Genomic DNA, 18215 nt, shown 5'->3' with positions numbered 1-18215 from the left:
CTAATCAAAGCCATTGGGCCTTACTCCAAAATGGCAGCTAGCTGTGCTGAAGTTAAACTCAAAATCGTGAGGTAGTTGTCAATTTTCCAAAAAAATTTTGAGTCAAATCGGCTGCTTCTATGATTAAAGACTATGTTATTATTAGATTCCAAATCATTTTTAAACTGAAATTACTACAATTGTAATTTTTGGTTGTCCCTGATTCAACAGGGTGCAGATTTCCTGCTACACAGTTTTGCAGCACACTTAAGGTGTATTGCCCTCTTTAAAATCAATGCTGGCAGTGGTGGGATTCGAACCCACGCCCCCGAAGAGACTGGAGCCTAAATCCAGCGCCTTAGACCCCTCGGCCACACTACCCCACTGCTGTTTCTTTCGGGGGCCTTTTTCTGCCCATTTTTCTAGAAAAGGAGAAAATGTTGGGTGCGGACCTTCATTGTGATGCCCTGAAGCCTGTCGAGTAAGGCTCAGGAAAGCAAAAGTGGCTGGTTTTGGAAGAGACTGGGAGCATGCAGTGTCACTTCTCCAGTCGTCTTGCTCAGGCATAGCAGCCACAAGAGCCTTCCAAAAGTGTTCCTTGGCAGCGGTGGGATTCGAACCCACGCCGCCGAAGAGACTGGAGCCTTAATCCAGCGCCTTAGACCGCTCGGCCACGCTACCATGCAGAGTGCCTTCCCTGGGCCATTTTCACCTTCTTATTTTAATTTAATGTCGCACTTGGCCACAAGTCAGTCAGTTGACATTCCATGTGCCTTGGAGGAGCTCCTCCACAGATTAAAAGACCTCATAAATGCAGGGGTACGCAGTTACACTCCTGGAGGCCTCCCTATCTGCAGATTGCAATTCCATCTCTAATCAAACACACCTGAATCATCTAATCAAAGCCATTGGGCCTTACTCCAAAATGGCAGCTAGCTGTGCTGAAGTTAAACTCAAAATCGTCAGGTAGTTGTCAATTTTCCAAAAAATCTTGAGTCAAATCGGCTGCTTCTATGATTAAAGACTATGTTATTATTAGATTCCAACTCATTTTTAAACTGAAATTACTACAATTGTAATTTTTGGTTGTCCCTGATTCAACAGGGTGCAGATTTCCTGCTACACAGTTTTGCAGCACACTTAAGGTGTATTGCCCTCTTTAAAATCAATGCTGGCAGTGGTGGGATTCGAACCCACGCCCCCGAAGAGACTGGAGCCTAAATCCAGCGCCTTAGACCCCTCGGCCACACTACCCCACTGCTGTTTCTTTCGGGGGCCTTTTTCTGCCCATTTTTCTAGAATAGGAGAAAATGTTGGGTGCGGACCTTCATTGTGAGGCCCTGAAGCCTGTCGAGTAAGGCTCAGGAAAGCAAAAGTGGCTGGTTTTGGAAGAGACTGGGAGCATGCAGTGTCACTTCTCCAGTCGTCATGCTCAGGCATAGCAGCAACAAGAGCCTTCCAAAAGTGTTCCTTGGCAGCGGTGGGATTCGAACCCACACCCCCGAAGAGACTGGAGACTTAATCCAGCGCCTTAGACCGCTCGGCCACGCTACCATGCGAGAGTGCCTTCCCTGGGCCATTTTCGCCTTCTTATTTTAATTTAATGTCGCACTTGGCCACAAGTCAGTCAGTTGACATTCCATGTGCCTTGGAGGAGCTCCTCCACAGATTAAAAGACCTCATAAATGCAGGGGTACGCAGTTACACTCCTGGAGGCCTCCCTATCTGCAGATTGCAATTCCATCTCTAATCAAACACACCTGAATCATCTAATCAAAGCCATTGGGCCTTACTCCAAAATGGCAGCTAGCTGTGCTGAAGTTAAACTCAAAATCGTGAGGTAGTTGTCAATTTTCCAAAATTTTTTGAGTCAAATCGGCTGCTTCTATGATTAAAGACTATGTTATTATTAGATTCCAACTCATTTTTAAACTGAAATTACTACAATTGTAATTTTTGGTTGTCCCTGATTCAACAGGGTGCAGATTTCCTGCTACACAGTTTTGCAGCACACTTAAGGTGTATTGTTCTCTTTAAAACCAATGCTGGCAGTGGTGGGATTCGAACCCACGCCCCCGAAGAGACTGGAGCCTAAATCCAGCGCCTTAGACCCCTCGGCCACACTACCCCACTGCTGTTTCTTTCGGGGGCCTTTTTCTGCCCATTTTTCTAGAATAGGAGAAAATGTTGGGTGCGGACCTTCATTGTGAGGCCCTGAAGCCTGTCGAGAAAGGCTCAGGAAAGCAAAAGTGTCTGGTTTTGGAAGAGACTGGGAGCATGCAGTGTCACTTCTCCAGTCGTCATGCTCAGGCATAGCAGCCACAAGAGCCTTCCAAAAGTGTTCCTTGGCAGCGGTGGGATTCGAACCCACGCCCTCAAAGAGACTGGAGCCTTAATCCAGTGCCTTAGACCGCTCGGCCACGCTACCATGCGAAAGTGCCTTCCCTGGGCCATTTTCGCCTTCTTATTTTAATTTAATGTCGCACTTGGCCACAAGTCAGTCAGTTGACATTCCATGTGCCTTGGAGAAGCTCCTCCACAGATTAAAAGACCTCATAAATGCAGGGGTACGCAGTTACACTCCTGGAGGCCTCCCTATCTGCAGATTGCAATTCCATCTCTAATCAAACACACCTGAATCATCTAATCAAAGCCATTGGGCCTTACTCCAAAATGGCAGCTAGCTGTGCTGAAGTTAAACTCAAAATCGTGAGGTAGTTGTCAATTTTCCAAAAAATTTTGAGTCAAATCGGCTGCTTCTATGATTAAAGACTATGTTATTATTAGATTCCAAATCATTTTTAAACTGAAATTACTACAATTGTAATTTTTGGTTGTCCCTGATTCAACAGGGTGCAGATTTCCTGCTACACAGTTTTGCAGCACACTTAAGGTGTATTGCCCTCTTTAAAATCAATGCTGGCAGTGGTGGGATTCGAACCCACGCCCCCAAAGAGACTGGAGCCTAAATCCAGCGCCTTAGACCCCTCGGCCACACTACCCCACTGCTGTTTCTTTCGGGGGCCTTTTTCTGCCAATTTTTCTAGAAAAGGAGAAAATGTTGGGTGCGGACCTTCATTGTGATGCCCTGAAGCCTGTCGAGTAAGGCTCAGGAAAGCAAAAGTGGCTGGTTTTGGAAGAGACTTGGAGCATGCAGTGTCACTTCTCCAGTCGTCTTGCTCAGGCATAGCAGCCACAAGAGCCTTCCAAAAGTGTTCCTTGGCAGCGGTGGGATTCGAACCCACGCCCCCGAAGAGACTGGAGCCTTAATCCAGCGCCTTAGACCGCTCGGCCACGCTACCATGCAGAGTGCCTTCCCTGGGCCATTTTCACCTTCTTATTTTAATTTAATGTCGCACTTGGCCACAAGTCAGTCAGTTGACATTCCATGTGCCTTGGAGGAGCTCCTCCACAGATTAAAAGACCTCATAAATGCAGGGGTACGCAGTTACACTCCTGGAGGCCTCCCTATCTGCAGATTGCAATTCCATCTCTAATCAAACACACCTGAATCATCTAATCAAAGCCATTGGGCCTTACTCCAAAATGGCAGCTAGCTGTGCTGAAGTTAAACTCAAAATCGTGAGGTAGTTGTCAATTTTCCAAAAAATTTTGAGTCAAATCGGCTGCTTCTATGATTAAAGATTGTTATTATTAGATTCCAACTCATTTTTAAACTGAAATTACTACAATTGTAATTTTTGGTTGTCCCTGATTCAACAGGGTGCAGATTTCCTGCTACACAGTTTTGCAGCACACTTAAGGTGTATTGCCCTCTTTAAAATCAATGCTGGCAGTGGTGGGATTCGAACCCACGCCCCCGAAGAGACTGGAGCCTAAATCCAGCGCCTTAGACCCCTCGGCCACACTACCCCACTGCTGTTTCTTTCGGAGGGCTTTTTCTGCCCATTTTTCTAGAATAGGAGAAAATGTTGGGTGCGGACCTTCATTGTGAGGCCCTGAAGCCTGTCGAGTAAGGCTCAGGAAAGCAAAAGTGGCTGGTTTTGGAAGAGACTGGGAGCATGCAGTGTCACTTCTCCAGTCGTCATGCTCAGGCATAGCAGCCACAAGAGCCTTCCAAAAGTGTTCCTTGGCAGCGGTGGGATTCGAACCCACGCCCCTGAAGAGACTGGAGCCTTAATCCAGCGCCTTAGACCGCTCGGCCACGCTACCATGCGAGAGCGCCTTCCCTGGGCCATTTTCGCCTTCTTATTTTAATTTAATGTCGCACTTGGCCACAAGTCAGTCAGTTGACATTCCATGTGCCTTGGAGGAGCTCCTCCACAGATTAAAAGACCTCATAAATGCAGGGGTACGCAGTTACACTCCTGGAGGCCTCCCTATCTGCAGATTGCAATTCCATCTCTAATCAAACACACCTGAATCATCTAATCAAAGCCATTGGGCCTTACTCCAAAATGGCAGCTAGCTGTGCTGAAGTTAAACTCAAAATCGTCAGGTAGTTGTCAATTTTCCAAAAAATTTTGAGTCAAATCGGCTGCTTCTATGATTAAAGACTATGTTATTATTAGATTCCAACTCATTTTTAAACTGAAATTACTACAATTGTAATTTTTGGTTGTCCCTGATTCAACAGGGTGCAGATTTCCTGCTACACAGTTTTGCAGCACACTTAAGGTGTATTGCCCTCTTTAAAATCAATGCTGGCAGTGGTGGGATTCGAGCCCACGCCCCCGAAAGAGACTGGAGCCTAAATCCAGCGCCTTAGACCCCTCGGCCACACTACCCCACTGCTGTTTCTTTCGGGGGCCTTTTTCTGCCCATTTTTCTAGAAAAGGAGAAAATGTTGGGTGCGGACCTTCATTGTGATGCCCTGAAGCCTGTCGAGTAAGGCTCAGGAAAGCAAAAGTGGCTGGTTTTGGAAGAGACTGGGAGCATGCAGTGTCACTTCTCCAGTCGTCTTGCTCAGGCATAGCAGCCACAAGAGCCTTCCAAAAGTGTTCCTTGGCAGCGGTGGGATTCGAACCCACGCCCCCAAAGAGACTGGAGCCTTAATCCAGCGCCTTAGACCGCTCGGCCACGCTACCATGCAAGAGTGCCTTCCCTGGGCCATTTTCGCCTTCTTATTTTAATTTAATGTCGCACTTGGCCACAAGTCAGTCAGTTGACATTCCATGTGCCTTGGAGGAGCTCCTCCACAGATTAAAAGACCTCATAAATGCAGGGGTACGCAGTTACACTCCTGGAGGCCTCCCTATCTGCAGATTGCAATTCCATCTCTAATCAAACACACCTGAATCATCTAATCAAAGCCATTGGGCCTTACTCCAAAATGGCAGCTAGCTGTGCTGAAGTTAAACTCAAAATCGTGAGGTAGTTGTCAATTTTCCAAAAAATTTTGAGTCAAATCGGCTGCTTCTATGATTAAAGACTATGTTATTATTAGATTCCAACTCATTTTTAAACTGAAATTACTACAATTGTAATTTTTGGTTGTCCCTGATTCAACAGGGTGCAGATTTCCTGCTACACAGTTTTGCAGCACACTTAAGGTGTATTGCCCTCTTTAAAATCAATGCTGGCAGTGGTGGGATTCGAACCCACGCCCCCGAAGAGACTGGAGCCTAAATCCAGCGCCTTAGACCCTTCGGCCACACTACCCCACTGCTGTTTCTTTCGGGGGCCTTTTTCTGCCCATTTTTCTAGAAAAGGAGAAAATGTTGGGTGCGGACCTTCATTGTGATGCCCTGAAGCCTGTCGAGTAAGGCTCAGGAAAGCAAAAGTGGCTGGTTTTGGAAAAGACTGGGAGCATGCAGTGTCACTTCTCCAGTCGTCTTGCTCAGGCATAGCAGCCACAAGAGCCTTCCAAAAGTGTTCCTTGGCAGCGGTGGGATTCGAACCCACGCCCCCAAAGAGACTAGAGCCTTAATCCAGCGCCTTAGACCGCTCGGCCACGCTACCATGCGAGAGTGCCTTCCCTGGGCCATTTTCACCTTCTTATTTTAATTTAATGTCGCACTTGGCCACAAGTCAGTCAGTTGACATTCCATGTGCCTTGGAGGAGCTCCTCCACAGATTAAAAGACCTCATAAATGCAGGGGTACGCAGTTACACTCCTGGAGGCCTCCCTATCTGCAGATTGCAATTCCATCTCTAATCAAACACACCTGAATCATCTAATCAAAGCCATTGGGCCTTACTCCAAAATGGGAGCTAGCTGTGCTGAAGTTAAACTCAAAATCGTCAGGTAGTTGTCAATTTTCCAAAAAATCTTGAGTCAAATCGGCTGCTTCTATGATTAAAGAGTATGTTATTATTAGATTCCAACTCATTTTTAAACTGAAATTACTACAATTGTAATTTTTGGTTGTCCCTGATTCAACAGGGTGCAGATTTCCTGCTACACAGTTTTGCAGCACACTTAAGGTGTATTGTTCTCTTTAAAACCAATGCTGGCAGTGGTGGGATTCGAACCCACGCCCCCGAAGAGACTGGAGCCTAAATCCAGCGCCTTAGACCCCTCGGCCACACTACCCCACTGCTGTTTCTTTCGGGGGCCTTTTTCTGCCCATTTTTCTAGAATAGGAGAAAATGTTGGGTGCGGACCTTCATTGTAAGGCCCTGAAGCCTGTCGAGTAAGGCTCAGGAAAGCAAAAGTGGCTGGTTTTGGAAGAGACTGGGAGCATGCAGTGTCACTTCTCCAGTCGTCATGCTCAGGCATAGCAGCCACAAGAGCCTTCCAAAAGTGTTCCTTGGCAGCGGTGGGATTCGAACCCACGCCCCCGAAGAGACTGGAGCCTTAATCCAGCGCCTTAGACCGCTCGGCCACACTAGATGCGAGAGTGCCTTCCCTGGGCCATTTTCGCCTTCTTATTTTAATTTAATGTCGCACTTGGCCACAAGTCAGTCAGTTGACATTCCATGTGCCTTGGAGGAGCTCCTCCACAGATTAAAAGACCTCATAAATGCAGGGGTACGCAGTTACACTCCTGGAGGCCTCCCTATCTGCAGATTGCAATTCCATCTCTAATCAAACACACCTGAATCATCTAATCAAAGCCATTGGGCCTTACTCCAAAATGGGAGCTAGCTGTGCTGAAGTTAAACTCAAAATCGTCAGGTAGTTGTCAATTTTCCAAAAAATCTTGAGTCAAATCGGCTGCTTCTATGATTAAAGACTATGTTATTATTAGATTCCAACTCATTTTTAAACTGAAATGACTACAATTGTAATTTTTGGTTGTCCCTGATTCAACAGGGTGCAGATTTCCTGCTACACAGTTTTGCAGCACACTTAAGGTGTATTGCCCTCTTTAAAATCAATGCTGGCAGTGGTGGGATTCGAACCCACGCCCCCGAAGAGACTGGAGCGTAAATCCAGCGCCTTAGACCCCTCGGTCACACTACCCCACTGCTGTTTCTTTCGGGGGCCTTTTTCTACCCATTTTTCTAGAATAGGAGAAAATGTTGGGTGCGGACCTTCATTGTGAGGCCCTGAAGCCTGTCGAGTAAGGCTCAGAAAAGCAAAAGTGGCTGGTTTTGGAAGAGACTGGGAGCATGCAGTGTCACTTCTCCAGTCGTCTTGCTCAGGCATAGCAGCCACAAGAGCCTTCCAAAAGTGTTCCTTGGCAGCGGTGGGATTCGAACCCACACCCCCGAAGAGACTGGAGCCTTAATCCAGCGCCTTAGACCGCTCGGCCACGCTACCATGCGAGAGTTCCTTCCCTGGGCCATTTTCGCCTTCTTATTTTAATTTAATGTCGCACTTGGCCACAAGTCAGTCAGTTGACATTCCACGTGCCTTGGAGGAACTCCTCCACAGATTAAAAGACCTCATAAATGCAGGGGTACACAGTTACACTCCTGGAGGCCTCCATATCTGCAGATTGCAATTCCATCTCTAATCAAACACACCTGAATCATCTAATCAAAGCCATTGGGCCTTACTCCAAAATGGCAGCTAGCTATGCTGAAGTTAAACTCAAAATCGTGAGGTAGTTGTCAATTTTCCAAAAAATCTTGAGTCAAATCAGCTGCTTCTATGATTAAAGACTATGTTATTATTAGATTCCAACTCATTTTTAAATTGAAATTACTACAATTGTAATTTTTGGTTATCCCTGATTCAACAGGGTGCAGATTTCCTGCTACACAGTTTTGCAGCACACTTAAGGTGTATTGCCCTCTTTAAAATCAATGCTGGCAGTGGTGGGATTCGAACCCACGCCCCCGAAGAGACTGGAGCCTAAATCCAGCGCCTTAGACCCCTCGGCCACACTACCCCACTGCTGTTTCTTTCGGGGGCCTTTTTCTGCCCATTTTTCTAGAATAGGAGAAAATGTTGGGTGCGGACCTTCATTGTGAGGCCCTGAAGCCTGTCGAGTAAGGCTCAGGAAAGCAAAAGTGGCTGGTTTTGGAAGAGACTGGGAGCATGCAGTGTCACTTCTCCAGTCGCCATGCTCAGGCACAGCAGCCACAAGAGCCTTCCAAAAGTGTTCCTTGGCAGCAGTGGGATTCGAACCCACGCCCCCGAAGAGACTGGAGCCTTAATCCAGCGCCTTAGACCGCTCGGCCACGCTACCATGCGAGAGTGCCTTCCCTGGGCCATTTTCGCCTTCTTATTTTAATTTAATGTCGCACTTGGCCACAAGTCAGTCAGTTGACATTCCATGTGCCTTGGAGGAGCTCCTCCACAAATTAAAAGAACTCATAAATGCAGGGGTACGCAGTTACACTCCTGGAGGCCTCCCTATCTGCAGATTGCAATTCCATCTCTAATCAAACACACCTGAATTATCTAATCAAAGCCATTGGGCCTTACTCCAAAATGGCAGCTAGCTGTGCTGAAGTTAAACTCAAAATCGTGAGGTAGTTGTCAATTTTCCAAAAAATCTTGAGTCAAATCGGCTGCTTCTATGATTAAAGACTATGTTATTATTAGATTCCAACTCATTTTTAAACTGAAATTACTACAATTGTAATTTTTGGTTGTCCCTGATTCAACAGGGTGCAGATTTCCTGCTACACAGTTTTGCAGCACACTTAAGGTGTATTGCCCTCTTTAAAACCAATGCTGGCAGTGGTGGGATTCGAACCCACGCCCCCGAAGAGACTGGAGCCTAAATCCAGCGCCTTAGACCCCTCGGCCACACTACCCCACTGCTGTTTCTTTCGGGGGCCTTTTTCTGCCCATTTTTCTAGAATAGGAGAAAATGTTGGGTGCGGACCTTCATTGTGAGGCCCTGAAGCCTGTCGAGTAAGGCTCAGAAAAGCAAAAGTGGCTGGTTTTGGAAGAGACTGGGAGCATGCAGTGTCACTTCTCCAGTCGTCTTGCTCAGGCATAGCAGCCACAAGAGCCTTCCAAAAGTGTTCCTTGGCAGCGGTGGGATTCGAACCCACGCCCCCGAAGAGACTGGAGCCTTAATCCAGCGCCTTAGACCGCTCGGCCACGCTACCATGCGAGAGTTCCTTCCCTGGGCCATTTTCGCCTTCTTATTTTAATTTAATGTCGCACTTGGCCACAAGTCAGTCAGTTGACAATCCACGTGCCTTGGAGGAACTCCTCCACAGATTAAAAGACCTCATAAATGCAGGGGTACACAGTTACACTCCTGGAGGCCTCCATATCTGCAGATTGCAATTCCATCGCTAATCAAACACACCTGAATCATCTAATCAAAGCCATTGGGCCTTACTCCAAAATGGCAGCTAGCTATGCTGAAGTTAAACTCAAAATCGTGAGGTAGTTGTCAATTTTCCAAAAAATCTTGAGTCAAATCGGCTGCTTCTATGATTTAAGACTATGTTATTATTAGATTCCAACTCATTTTTAAATTGAAATTACTACAATTATAATTTTTGGTTATCCCTGATTCAACAGGGTGCAGATTTCCTGCTACACAGTTTTGCAGCACACTTAAGGTGTATTGCCCTCTTTAAAATCAATGCTGGCAGTGGTGGGATTCGAACCCACGCCCCCGAAGAGGCTGGAGCCTAAATCCAGCGCCTTAGACCCCTCGGCCACACTACCCCACTGCTGTTTCTTTTGGGGGCCTTTTTCTGCCCATTTTTCTAGAATAGGAGAAAATGTTGGGTGCGGACCTTCATTGTGAGGCCCTGAAGCCTGTCGAGTAAGGCTCAGGAAAGCAAAAGTGGCTGGTTTTGGAAGAGACTGGGAGCATGCAGTGTCACTTCTCCAGTCGTCTTGCTCAGGCACAGCAGCCACAAGAGCCTTCCAAAAGTGTTCCTTGGCAGCGGTGGGATTCGAACCCACGCCCCCAAAGAGACTGGAGCCTTAATCCAGCGCCTTAGACCGCTCGGCCACGCTACCATGCGAGAGTGCCTTCCCTGGGCCATTTTCGCCTTCTTATTTTAATTTAATGTCGCACTTGGCCACAAGTCAGTCAGTTGACATTCCATGTGCCTTGGAGGAGCTCCTCCACAAATTAAAAGACCTCATAAATGCAGGGGTACGCAGTTACACTCCTGGAGGCCTCCCTATCTGCAGATTGCAATTCCATCTCTAATCAAACACACCTGAATTATCTAATCAAAGCCATTGGGCCTTACTCCAAAATGGCAGCTAGCTGTGCTGAAGTTAAACTCAAAATCGTGAGGTAGTTGTCAATTTTCCAAAAAATCTTGAGTCAAATCGGCTGCTTCTATGATTAAAGACTATGTTATTATTAGATTCCAACTCATTTTTAAACTGAAATTACTACAATTGTAATTTTTGGTTGTCCCTGATTCAACAGGGTGCAGATTTCCTGCTACACAGTTTTGCAGCACACTTAAGGTGTATTGCCCTCTTTAAAACCAATGCTGGCAGTGGTGGGATTCGAACCCACGCCCCCGAAGAGACTGGAGCCTAAATCCAGCGCCTTAGACCCCTCGGCCACACTACCCCACTGCTGTTTCTTTCGGGGGCCTTTTTCTGCCCATTTTTCTAGAATAGGAGAAAATGTTGGGTGCGGACCTTCATTGTGAGGCCCTGAAGCCTGTCGAGTAAGGCTCAGGAAAGCAAAAGTGGCTGGTTTTGGAAGAGACTGGGAGCATGCAGTGTCACTTCTCCAGTCGTCATGCTCAGGCATAGCAGCCACAAGAGCCTTCCAAAAGTGTTCCTTGGCAGCGGTGGGATTCGAACCCACGCCCCGGAAGAGACTGGAGCCTTAATCCAGCGCCTTAGACCGCTCGGCCACGCTACCATGCGAGAGTGCCTTCCCTGGGCCATTTTCGCCTTCTTATTTTAATTTAATGTCGCACTTGGCCACAAGTCAGTCAGTTGACATTCCATGTGCCTTGGAGGAGCTCCTCCACAGATTAAAAGACCTCATAAATGCAGGGGTACGCAGTTACACTCCTGGAGGCCTCCCTATCTGCAGATTGCAATTCCATCTCTAATCAAACACACCTGAATCATCAAATCAAAGCCATTGGGCCTTACTCCAAAATGGCAGCTAGCTGTGCTGAAGTTAAACTCAAAATCGTCAGGTAGTTGTCAATTTTCCAAAAAATCTTGAATCAAATCGGCTGCTTCTATGATTAAAGACTATGTTATTATTAGATTCCAACTCATTTTTAAACTGAAATTACTACAATTGTAATTTTTGGTTGTCCCTGATTCAACAGGGTGCAGATTTCCTGCTACACAGTTTTGCAGCACACTTAAGGTGTATTGCCCTCTTTAAAATCAATGCTGGCAGTGGTGGGATTCGAACCCACGCCCCCGAAGAGACTGGAGCCTAAATCCAGCGCCTTAGACCCCTCGGCCACACTACCCCACTGCTGTTTCTTTCGGAGGGCTTTTTCTGCCCATTTTTCTAGAATAGGAGAAAATGTTGGGTGCGGACCTTCATTGTGAGGCCCTGAAGCCTGTCGAGTAAGGCTCAGGAAAGCAAAAGTGGCTGGTTTTGGAAGAGACTGGGAGCATGCAGTGTCACTTCTCCAGTCGTCATGCTCAGGCATAGCAGCCACAAGAGCCTTCCAAAAGTGTTCCTTGGCAGCGGTGGGATTCGAACCCACGCCCCCGAAGAGACTGGAGCCTTAATCCAGCGCCTTAGACCGCTCGGCCACGCTACCATGCGAGAGCGCCTTCCCTGGGCCATTTTCGCCTTCTTATTTTAATTTAATGTCGCACTTGGCCACAAGTCAGTCAGTTGACATTCCATGTGCCTTGGAGGAGCTCCTCCACAGATTAAAAGACCTCATAAATGCAGGGGTACGCAGTTACACTCCTGGAGGCCTCCCTATCTGCAGATTGCAATTCCATCTCTAATCAAACACACCTGAATCATCTAATCAAAGCCATTGGGCCTTACTCCAAAATGGGAGCTAGCTGTGCTGAAGTTAAACTCAATATCGTCAGGTAGTTGTCAATTTTCCAAAAAATCTTGAGTCAAATCGGCTGCTTCTATGATTAAAGACTATGTTATTATTAGATTCCAACTCATTTTTAAACTGAAATTACTACAATTGTAATTTTTGGTTGTCCCTGATTCAACAGGGTGCAGATTTCCTGCTACACAGTTTTGCAGCACACTTAAGGTGTATTGCTCTCTTTAAAACCAATGCTGGCAGTGGTGGGATTCGAACCCACGCCCCCGAAGAGACTGGAGCCTAAATCCAGCGCCTTAGACCCCTCGGCCACACTACCCCACTGCTGTTTCTTTCGGGGGCCTTTTTCTGCCCATTTTTCTAGAATAGGAGAAAATGTTGGGTGCGGACCTTCATTGTAAGGCCCTGAAGCCTGTCGAGTAAGGCTCAGGAAAGCAAAAGTGGCTGGTTTTGGAAGAGACTGGGAGCATGCAGTGTCACTTCTCCAGTCGTCATGCTCAGGCATAGCAGCCACAAGAGCCTTCCAAAAGTGATCCTTGGCAGCGGAGGGATTCGAACCCACGCCCCCGAAGAGACTGGAGCCTTAATCCAGCGCCTTAGACCCCTCGGCCACACTAGATGCGAGAGTGCCTTCCCTGGGCCATTTTCGCCTTCTTATTTTAATTTAATGTCGCACTTGGCCACAAGTCAGTCAGTTGACATTCCATATGCCTTGGAGGAGCTCCTCCACAGATTAAAAGACCTCATAAATGCAGGGGTACGCAGTTACACTCCTGGAGGCCTCCCTATCTGCAGATTGCAATTCCATCTCTAATCAAACACACCTGAATCATCTAATCAAAGCCATTGGGCCTTACTCCAAAATGGCAGCTAGCTGTGCTGAAGTTAAACTCAAAATCGTCAGGTAGTTGTCAATTTTCCAAAAAATCTTGAGTCAAATCGGCTGCTTCTATGATTAAAGACTATGTTATTATTAGATTCCAACTCATTTTTAAACTGAAATTACTACAATTGTAATTTTTGGTTGTCCCTGATTCAACAGGGTGCAGATTTCCTGCTACACAGTTTTGCAGCACACTTAAGGTGTATTGCCCTCTTTAAAATCAATGCTGGCAGTGGTGGGATTCGAACCCACGCCCCCGAAGAGACTGGAGCGTAAATCCAGCGCCTTAGACCCCTCGGTGACACTACCCCACTGCTGTTTCTTTCGGGGGCCTTTTTCTGCCCATTTTTCTAGAATAGGAGAAAATGTTGGGTGCGGACCTTCATTGTGAGGCCCTGAAGCCTGTCGAGTAAGGCTCAGAAAAGCAAAAGTGGCTGGTTTTGGAAGAGACTGGGAGCATGCAGTGTCACTTCTCCAGTCGTCTTGCTCAGGCATAGCAGCCACAAGAGCCTTCCAAAAGTGTTCCTTGGCAGCGGTGGGATTCAAACCCACGCCCCCGAAGAGACTGGAGCCTTAATCCAGCGCCTTAGACCGCTCGGCCACGCTACCATGCGAGAGTGCCTTCCCTGGGCCATTTTCGCCTTCTTATTTTAATTTAATGTCGCACTTGGCCACAAGTCAGTCAGTTGACATTCCATGTGCCTTGGAGGAGCTCCTCCACAAATTAAAAGACCTCATAAATGCAGGGGTACGCAGTTACACTCCTGGAGGCCTCCCTATCTGTAGATTGCAATTCCATCTCTAATCAAACACACCTGAATCATCTAATCAAAGCCATTGGGCCTTACTCCAAAATGGGAGCTAGCTGTGCTGAAGTTAAACTCAAAATCGTCAGGTAGTTGTCAATTTTCCAAAAAATCTTGAGTCAAATCGGCTGCTTCTATGATTAAAGACTATGTTATTATTAGATTCCAACTCATTTTTAAACTGAAATTACTACAATTGTAATTTTTGGTTGTCCCTGATTCAACAGGGTGCAGATTTCCTGCTACACAGTTTTGCAGCACACTTAAGGTGTATTGCTCTCTTTAAAACCAATGCTGGCAGTGGTGGGATTCAAACCCACGCCCCTGAAGAGACTGGAGCCTAAATCCAGCGCCTTAGACCCCTCAGCCACACTACCCCACTGCTGTTTCTTTCGGGGGCCTTTTTCTGCCCATTTTTCTAGAATAGGAGAAAATGTTGGGTGCGGACCTTCATTGTAAGGCCCTGAAGACTGTCGAGTAAGGCTCAGGAAAGCAAAAGTGGCTGGTTTTGGAAGAGACTGGGAGCATGCAGTGTCACTTCTCCAGTCGTCATGCTCAGGCATAGCAGCCACAAGAGCCTTCCAAAAGTGTTCCTTGGCAGCGGTGGGATTCGAACCCACGCCCCCGAAGAGACTGGAGCCTTAATCAAGCGCCTTAGACCGCTCGGCCACACTAGATGCGAGAGTGCCTTCCCTGGGCCATTTTCGCCTTCTTATTTTAATTTAATGTCGCACTTGGCCACAAGTCAGTCAGTTGACATTCCATGTGCCTTGGAGGAGCTCCTCCACAGATTAAAAGACCTCATAAATGCAGGGGTACGCAGTTACACTCCTGGAGGCCTCCCTATCTGCAGATTGCAATTCCATCTCTAATCAAACACACCTGAATCATCTAATCAAAGCCATTGGGCCTTACTCCAAAATGGCAGCTAGCTGTGCTGAAGTTAAACTCAAAATCGTCAGGTAGTTGTCAATTTTCCAAAAAATCTTGAGTCAAATCGGCTGCTTCTATGATTAAAGACTATGTTATTATTAGATTCCAACTCATTTTTAAACTGAAATTACTACAATTGTAATTTTTGGTTGTCCCTGATTCAACAGGGTGCAGATTTCCTGCTACACAGTTTTGCAGCACACTTAAGGTGTATTGCCCTCTTTAAAATCAATGCTGGCAGTGGTGGGATTCGAACCCACGCCCCCGAAGAGACTGGAGCGTAAATCCAGCGCCTTAGACCCCTCGGTCACACTACCCCACTGCTGTTTCTTTCGGGAGCCTTTTTCTGCCCATTTTTCTAGAATAGGAGAAAATGTTGGGTGCGGACCTTCATTGTGAGGCCCTGAAGCCTGTCGAGTAAGGCTCAGAAAAGCAAAAGTGGCTGGTTTTGGAAGAGACTGGGAGCATGCAGTGTCACTTCTCCAGTCGTCTTGCTCAGGCATAGCAGCCACAAGAGCCTTCCAAAAGTGTTCCTTGGCAGCGGTGGGATTCGAACCCACGCCCCCGAAGAGACTGGAGCCTTAATCCAGCGCCTTAGACCGCTCTGCCACGCTACCATGCGAGAGTTCCTTCCCTGGGCCATTTTCGCCTTCTTATTTTAATTTAATGTCGCACTTGGCCACAAGTCAGTCAGTTGACATTCCACGTGCCTTGGAGGAACTCCTCCACAGATTAAAAGACCTCATAAATGCAGGGGTACACAGTTACACTCCTGGAGGCCTCCATATCTGCAGATTGCAATTCCATTGCTAATCAAACACACCTGAATCATCTAATCAAAGCCATTGGGCCTTACTCCAAAATGGCAGCTAGCTATGCTGAAGTTAAACTCAAAATCGTGAGGTAGTTGTCAATTTTCCAAAAAATCTTGAGTCAAATCGGCTGCTTCTATGATTAAAGACTATGTTATTATTAGATTCCAACTCATTTTTAAATTGAAATTACTACAATTGTAATTTTTGGTTATCCCTGATTCAACAGGGTGCAGATTTCCTGCTACACAGTTTTGCAGCACACTTAAGGTGTATTGCCCTCTTTAAAATCAATGCTGGCAGTGGTGGGATTCGAACCCACGCCCCCGAAGAGACTGGAGCCTAAATCCAGCGCCTTAGACCCCTCGGCCACACTACCCCACTGCTGTTTCTTTCGGGGGCCTTTTTCTGCCCATTTTTCTAGAATAGGAGAAAATGTTGGGTGCGGACCTTCATTGTGAGGCCCTGAAGCCTGTCGAGTAAGGCTCAGGAAAGCAAAAGTGGCTGGTTTTGGAAGAGACTGGGAGCATGCAGTGTCACTTCTCCAGTCGTCATGCTCAGGCATAGCAGCCACAAGAGCCTTCCAAAAGTGTTCCTTGGCAGCGGTGGGATTCGAACCCACGCCCCCGAAGAGACTGGAGCCTTAATCCAGCGCCTTAGACCGCTCGGCCACGCTACCATGCGAGAGTGCCTTCCCTGGGCCATTTTCGCCTTCTTATTTTAATTTAATGTCGCACTTGGCCACAAGTCAGTCAGTTGACATTCCATGTGCCTTGGAGGAGCTCCTCCACAAATTAAAAGACCTCATAAATGCAGGGGTACGCAGTTACACTCCTGGAGGCCTCCCTATCTGCAGATTGCAATTCCATCTCTAATCAAACACACCTGAATAATCTAATCAAAGCCATTGGGCCTTACTCCAAAATGGCAGCTAGCTGTGCTGAAGTTAAACTCAAAATCGTCAGGTAGTTGTCAATTTTCCAAAAAATCTTGAGTCAAATCGGCTGCTTCTATGATTAAAGACTATGTTATTATTAGATTCCAACTCATTTTTAAACTGAAATTACTACAATTGTAATTTTTGGTTGTCCCTGATTCAACAGGGTGCAGATTTCCTGCTACACAGTTTTGCAGCACACTTAAGGTGTATTGCTCTCTTTAAAACCAATGCTGGCAGTGGTGGGATTCGAACCCACGCCCCCGAAGAGACTGGAGCCTAAATCCAGCGCCTTAGACCCCTCGGCCACACTACCCCACTGCTGTTTCTTTCGGGGGCCTTTTTCTGCCCATTTTTCTAGAATAGGAGAAAATGTTGGGTGCGGACCTTCATTGTAAGGCCCTGAAGCCTGTCGAGTAAGGCTCAGGAAAGCAAAAGTGGCTGGTTTTGGAAGAGACTGGGAGCATGCTGTGTCACTTCTCCAGTCGTCATGCTCAGGCATAGCAGCCACAAGAGCCTTCCAAAAGTGTTCCTTGGCAGCGGAGGGATTCGAACCCACGCCCCCGAAGAGACTGGAGCCTTAATCCAGCGCCTTAGACCGCTCGGCCACACTAGATGCGAGAGTGCCTTCCCTGGGCCATTTTCGCCTTCTTATTTTAATTTAATGTCGCACTTGGCCACAAGTCAGTCAGTTGACATTCCATATGCCTTGGAGGAGCTCCTCCACAGATTAAAAGACCTCATAAATGCAGGGGTACGCAGTTACACTCCTGGAGGCCTCCCTATCTGCAGATTGCAATTCCATCTCTAATCAAACACACCTGAATCATCTAATCAAAGCCATTGGGCCTTACTCCAAAATGGCAGCTAGCTGTGCTGAAGTTAAACTCAAAATCGTCAGGTAGTTGTCAATTTTCCAAAAAATCTTGAGTCAAATCGGCTGCTTCTATGATTAAAGACTATGTTATTATTAGATTCCAACTCATTTTTAAACTGAAATTACTACAATTGTAATTTTTGGTTGTCCCTGATTCAACAGGGTGCAGATTTCCTGCTACACAGTTTTGCAGCACACTTAAGGTGTATTGCCCTCTTTAAAATCAATGCTGGCAGTGGTGGGATTCGAACCCACGCCCCCGAAGAGACTGGAGCGTAAATCCAGCGCCTTAGACCCCTCGGTGACACTACCCCACTGCTGTTTCTTTCGGGGGCCTTTTTCTGCCCATTTTTCTAGAATAGGAGAAAATGTTGGGTGCGGACCTTCATTGTGAGGCCCTGAAGCCTGTCGAGTAAGGCTCAGAAAAGCAAAAGTGGCTGGTTTTGGAAGAGACTGGGAGCATGCAGTGTCACTTCTCCAGTCGTCTTGCTCAGGCATAGCAGCCACAAGAGCCTTCCAAAAGTGTTCCTTGGCAGCGGTGGGATTCAAACCCACGCCCCCGAAGAGACTGGAGCCTTAATCCAGCGCCTTAGACCGCTCGGCCACGCTACCATGCGAGAGTGCCTTCCCTGGGCCATTTTCGCCTTCTAATTTTAATTTAATGTCGCACTTGGCCACAAGTCAGTCAGTTGAC

The 18215-nt window shown here is 47.0% G+C and overlaps 38 non-coding genes across 38 annotated transcripts; all 38 read right to left on the bottom strand.

The window, feature by feature from the left end:
- Positions 1-278: 278 nt before the first annotated feature.
- On the bottom strand, positions 279-360 carry trnal-uag (transfer RNA leucine (anticodon UAG)). The gene has a single exon. It is a non-coding gene; the product is annotated as a tRNA-Leu (tRNA).
- Positions 361-578: 218 nt separating this feature from the next.
- trnal-aag (transfer RNA leucine (anticodon AAG)) lies at positions 579-660 on the bottom strand. The gene has a single exon. It is a non-coding gene; the product is annotated as a tRNA-Leu (tRNA).
- A 491-nt stretch (positions 661-1151) lies between these two features.
- Positions 1152-1233, bottom strand: trnal-uag (transfer RNA leucine (anticodon UAG)). Its single transcript has one exon. It is a non-coding gene; the product is annotated as a tRNA-Leu (tRNA).
- A 218-nt stretch (positions 1234-1451) lies between these two features.
- trnal-aag (transfer RNA leucine (anticodon AAG)) lies at positions 1452-1533 on the bottom strand. The gene has a single exon. It is a non-coding gene; the product is annotated as a tRNA-Leu (tRNA).
- A 492-nt stretch (positions 1534-2025) lies between these two features.
- On the bottom strand, positions 2026-2107 carry trnal-uag (transfer RNA leucine (anticodon UAG)). The gene has a single exon. It is a non-coding gene; the product is annotated as a tRNA-Leu (tRNA).
- A 218-nt stretch (positions 2108-2325) lies between these two features.
- Positions 2326-2407, bottom strand: trnal-aag (transfer RNA leucine (anticodon AAG)). The gene has a single exon. It is a non-coding gene; the product is annotated as a tRNA-Leu (tRNA).
- A 492-nt stretch (positions 2408-2899) lies between these two features.
- On the bottom strand, positions 2900-2981 carry trnal-uag (transfer RNA leucine (anticodon UAG)). The gene has a single exon. It is a non-coding gene; the product is annotated as a tRNA-Leu (tRNA).
- A 218-nt stretch (positions 2982-3199) lies between these two features.
- trnal-aag (transfer RNA leucine (anticodon AAG)) lies at positions 3200-3281 on the bottom strand. Its single transcript has one exon. It is a non-coding gene; the product is annotated as a tRNA-Leu (tRNA).
- A 489-nt stretch (positions 3282-3770) lies between these two features.
- On the bottom strand, positions 3771-3852 carry trnal-uag (transfer RNA leucine (anticodon UAG)). The gene has a single exon. It is a non-coding gene; the product is annotated as a tRNA-Leu (tRNA).
- Positions 3853-4070: 218 nt separating this feature from the next.
- On the bottom strand, positions 4071-4152 carry trnal-aag (transfer RNA leucine (anticodon AAG)). The gene has a single exon. It is a non-coding gene; the product is annotated as a tRNA-Leu (tRNA).
- A 492-nt stretch (positions 4153-4644) lies between these two features.
- On the bottom strand, positions 4645-4727 carry trnal-uag (transfer RNA leucine (anticodon UAG)). Its single transcript has one exon. It is a non-coding gene; the product is annotated as a tRNA-Leu (tRNA).
- Positions 4728-4945: 218 nt separating this feature from the next.
- On the bottom strand, positions 4946-5027 carry trnal-aag (transfer RNA leucine (anticodon AAG)). The gene has a single exon. It is a non-coding gene; the product is annotated as a tRNA-Leu (tRNA).
- Positions 5028-5519: 492 nt separating this feature from the next.
- trnal-uag (transfer RNA leucine (anticodon UAG)) lies at positions 5520-5601 on the bottom strand. Its single transcript has one exon. It is a non-coding gene; the product is annotated as a tRNA-Leu (tRNA).
- Positions 5602-5819: 218 nt separating this feature from the next.
- Positions 5820-5901, bottom strand: trnal-aag (transfer RNA leucine (anticodon AAG)). Its single transcript has one exon. It is a non-coding gene; the product is annotated as a tRNA-Leu (tRNA).
- A 492-nt stretch (positions 5902-6393) lies between these two features.
- trnal-uag (transfer RNA leucine (anticodon UAG)) lies at positions 6394-6475 on the bottom strand. The gene has a single exon. It is a non-coding gene; the product is annotated as a tRNA-Leu (tRNA).
- A 791-nt stretch (positions 6476-7266) lies between these two features.
- trnav-uac (transfer RNA valine (anticodon UAC)) lies at positions 7267-7348 on the bottom strand. The gene has a single exon. It is a non-coding gene; the product is annotated as a tRNA-Val (tRNA).
- Positions 7349-7566: 218 nt separating this feature from the next.
- On the bottom strand, positions 7567-7648 carry trnal-aag (transfer RNA leucine (anticodon AAG)). Its single transcript has one exon. It is a non-coding gene; the product is annotated as a tRNA-Leu (tRNA).
- Positions 7649-8140: 492 nt separating this feature from the next.
- Positions 8141-8222, bottom strand: trnal-uag (transfer RNA leucine (anticodon UAG)). Its single transcript has one exon. It is a non-coding gene; the product is annotated as a tRNA-Leu (tRNA).
- Positions 8223-8440: 218 nt separating this feature from the next.
- Positions 8441-8522, bottom strand: trnal-aag (transfer RNA leucine (anticodon AAG)). The gene has a single exon. It is a non-coding gene; the product is annotated as a tRNA-Leu (tRNA).
- A 492-nt stretch (positions 8523-9014) lies between these two features.
- On the bottom strand, positions 9015-9096 carry trnal-uag (transfer RNA leucine (anticodon UAG)). Its single transcript has one exon. It is a non-coding gene; the product is annotated as a tRNA-Leu (tRNA).
- Positions 9097-9314: 218 nt separating this feature from the next.
- trnal-aag (transfer RNA leucine (anticodon AAG)) lies at positions 9315-9396 on the bottom strand. Its single transcript has one exon. It is a non-coding gene; the product is annotated as a tRNA-Leu (tRNA).
- Positions 9397-9888: 492 nt separating this feature from the next.
- On the bottom strand, positions 9889-9970 carry trnal-uag (transfer RNA leucine (anticodon UAG)). The gene has a single exon. It is a non-coding gene; the product is annotated as a tRNA-Leu (tRNA).
- A 218-nt stretch (positions 9971-10188) lies between these two features.
- On the bottom strand, positions 10189-10270 carry trnal-aag (transfer RNA leucine (anticodon AAG)). Its single transcript has one exon. It is a non-coding gene; the product is annotated as a tRNA-Leu (tRNA).
- Positions 10271-10762: 492 nt separating this feature from the next.
- On the bottom strand, positions 10763-10844 carry trnal-uag (transfer RNA leucine (anticodon UAG)). Its single transcript has one exon. It is a non-coding gene; the product is annotated as a tRNA-Leu (tRNA).
- Positions 10845-11062: 218 nt separating this feature from the next.
- Positions 11063-11144, bottom strand: trnal-aag (transfer RNA leucine (anticodon AAG)). The gene has a single exon. It is a non-coding gene; the product is annotated as a tRNA-Leu (tRNA).
- A 492-nt stretch (positions 11145-11636) lies between these two features.
- On the bottom strand, positions 11637-11718 carry trnal-uag (transfer RNA leucine (anticodon UAG)). Its single transcript has one exon. It is a non-coding gene; the product is annotated as a tRNA-Leu (tRNA).
- A 218-nt stretch (positions 11719-11936) lies between these two features.
- On the bottom strand, positions 11937-12018 carry trnal-aag (transfer RNA leucine (anticodon AAG)). The gene has a single exon. It is a non-coding gene; the product is annotated as a tRNA-Leu (tRNA).
- A 492-nt stretch (positions 12019-12510) lies between these two features.
- Positions 12511-12592, bottom strand: trnal-uag (transfer RNA leucine (anticodon UAG)). The gene has a single exon. It is a non-coding gene; the product is annotated as a tRNA-Leu (tRNA).
- A 791-nt stretch (positions 12593-13383) lies between these two features.
- Positions 13384-13465, bottom strand: trnav-uac (transfer RNA valine (anticodon UAC)). Its single transcript has one exon. It is a non-coding gene; the product is annotated as a tRNA-Val (tRNA).
- A 218-nt stretch (positions 13466-13683) lies between these two features.
- trnal-aag (transfer RNA leucine (anticodon AAG)) lies at positions 13684-13765 on the bottom strand. Its single transcript has one exon. It is a non-coding gene; the product is annotated as a tRNA-Leu (tRNA).
- A 492-nt stretch (positions 13766-14257) lies between these two features.
- Positions 14258-14339, bottom strand: trnal-uag (transfer RNA leucine (anticodon UAG)). The gene has a single exon. It is a non-coding gene; the product is annotated as a tRNA-Leu (tRNA).
- A 791-nt stretch (positions 14340-15130) lies between these two features.
- Positions 15131-15212, bottom strand: trnav-uac (transfer RNA valine (anticodon UAC)). The gene has a single exon. It is a non-coding gene; the product is annotated as a tRNA-Val (tRNA).
- A 218-nt stretch (positions 15213-15430) lies between these two features.
- Positions 15431-15512, bottom strand: trnal-aag (transfer RNA leucine (anticodon AAG)). Its single transcript has one exon. It is a non-coding gene; the product is annotated as a tRNA-Leu (tRNA).
- Positions 15513-16004: 492 nt separating this feature from the next.
- On the bottom strand, positions 16005-16086 carry trnal-uag (transfer RNA leucine (anticodon UAG)). Its single transcript has one exon. It is a non-coding gene; the product is annotated as a tRNA-Leu (tRNA).
- Positions 16087-16304: 218 nt separating this feature from the next.
- trnal-aag (transfer RNA leucine (anticodon AAG)) lies at positions 16305-16386 on the bottom strand. Its single transcript has one exon. It is a non-coding gene; the product is annotated as a tRNA-Leu (tRNA).
- A 492-nt stretch (positions 16387-16878) lies between these two features.
- On the bottom strand, positions 16879-16960 carry trnal-uag (transfer RNA leucine (anticodon UAG)). Its single transcript has one exon. It is a non-coding gene; the product is annotated as a tRNA-Leu (tRNA).
- Positions 16961-17751: 791 nt separating this feature from the next.
- trnav-uac (transfer RNA valine (anticodon UAC)) lies at positions 17752-17833 on the bottom strand. Its single transcript has one exon. It is a non-coding gene; the product is annotated as a tRNA-Val (tRNA).
- A 218-nt stretch (positions 17834-18051) lies between these two features.
- Positions 18052-18133, bottom strand: trnal-aag (transfer RNA leucine (anticodon AAG)). Its single transcript has one exon. It is a non-coding gene; the product is annotated as a tRNA-Leu (tRNA).
- Between the last annotated feature and the right edge of the window lie 82 nt (positions 18134-18215).

Source organism: Pseudorasbora parva, chromosome 21, assembly GCF_024679245.1.
Source record: "Pseudorasbora parva isolate DD20220531a chromosome 21, ASM2467924v1, whole genome shotgun sequence".
NCBI classification, from domain to species: domain Eukaryota; kingdom Metazoa; phylum Chordata; class Actinopteri; order Cypriniformes; family Gobionidae; genus Pseudorasbora; species Pseudorasbora parva.
This window is presented reverse-complemented; position numbering and strand designations above follow the sequence as displayed.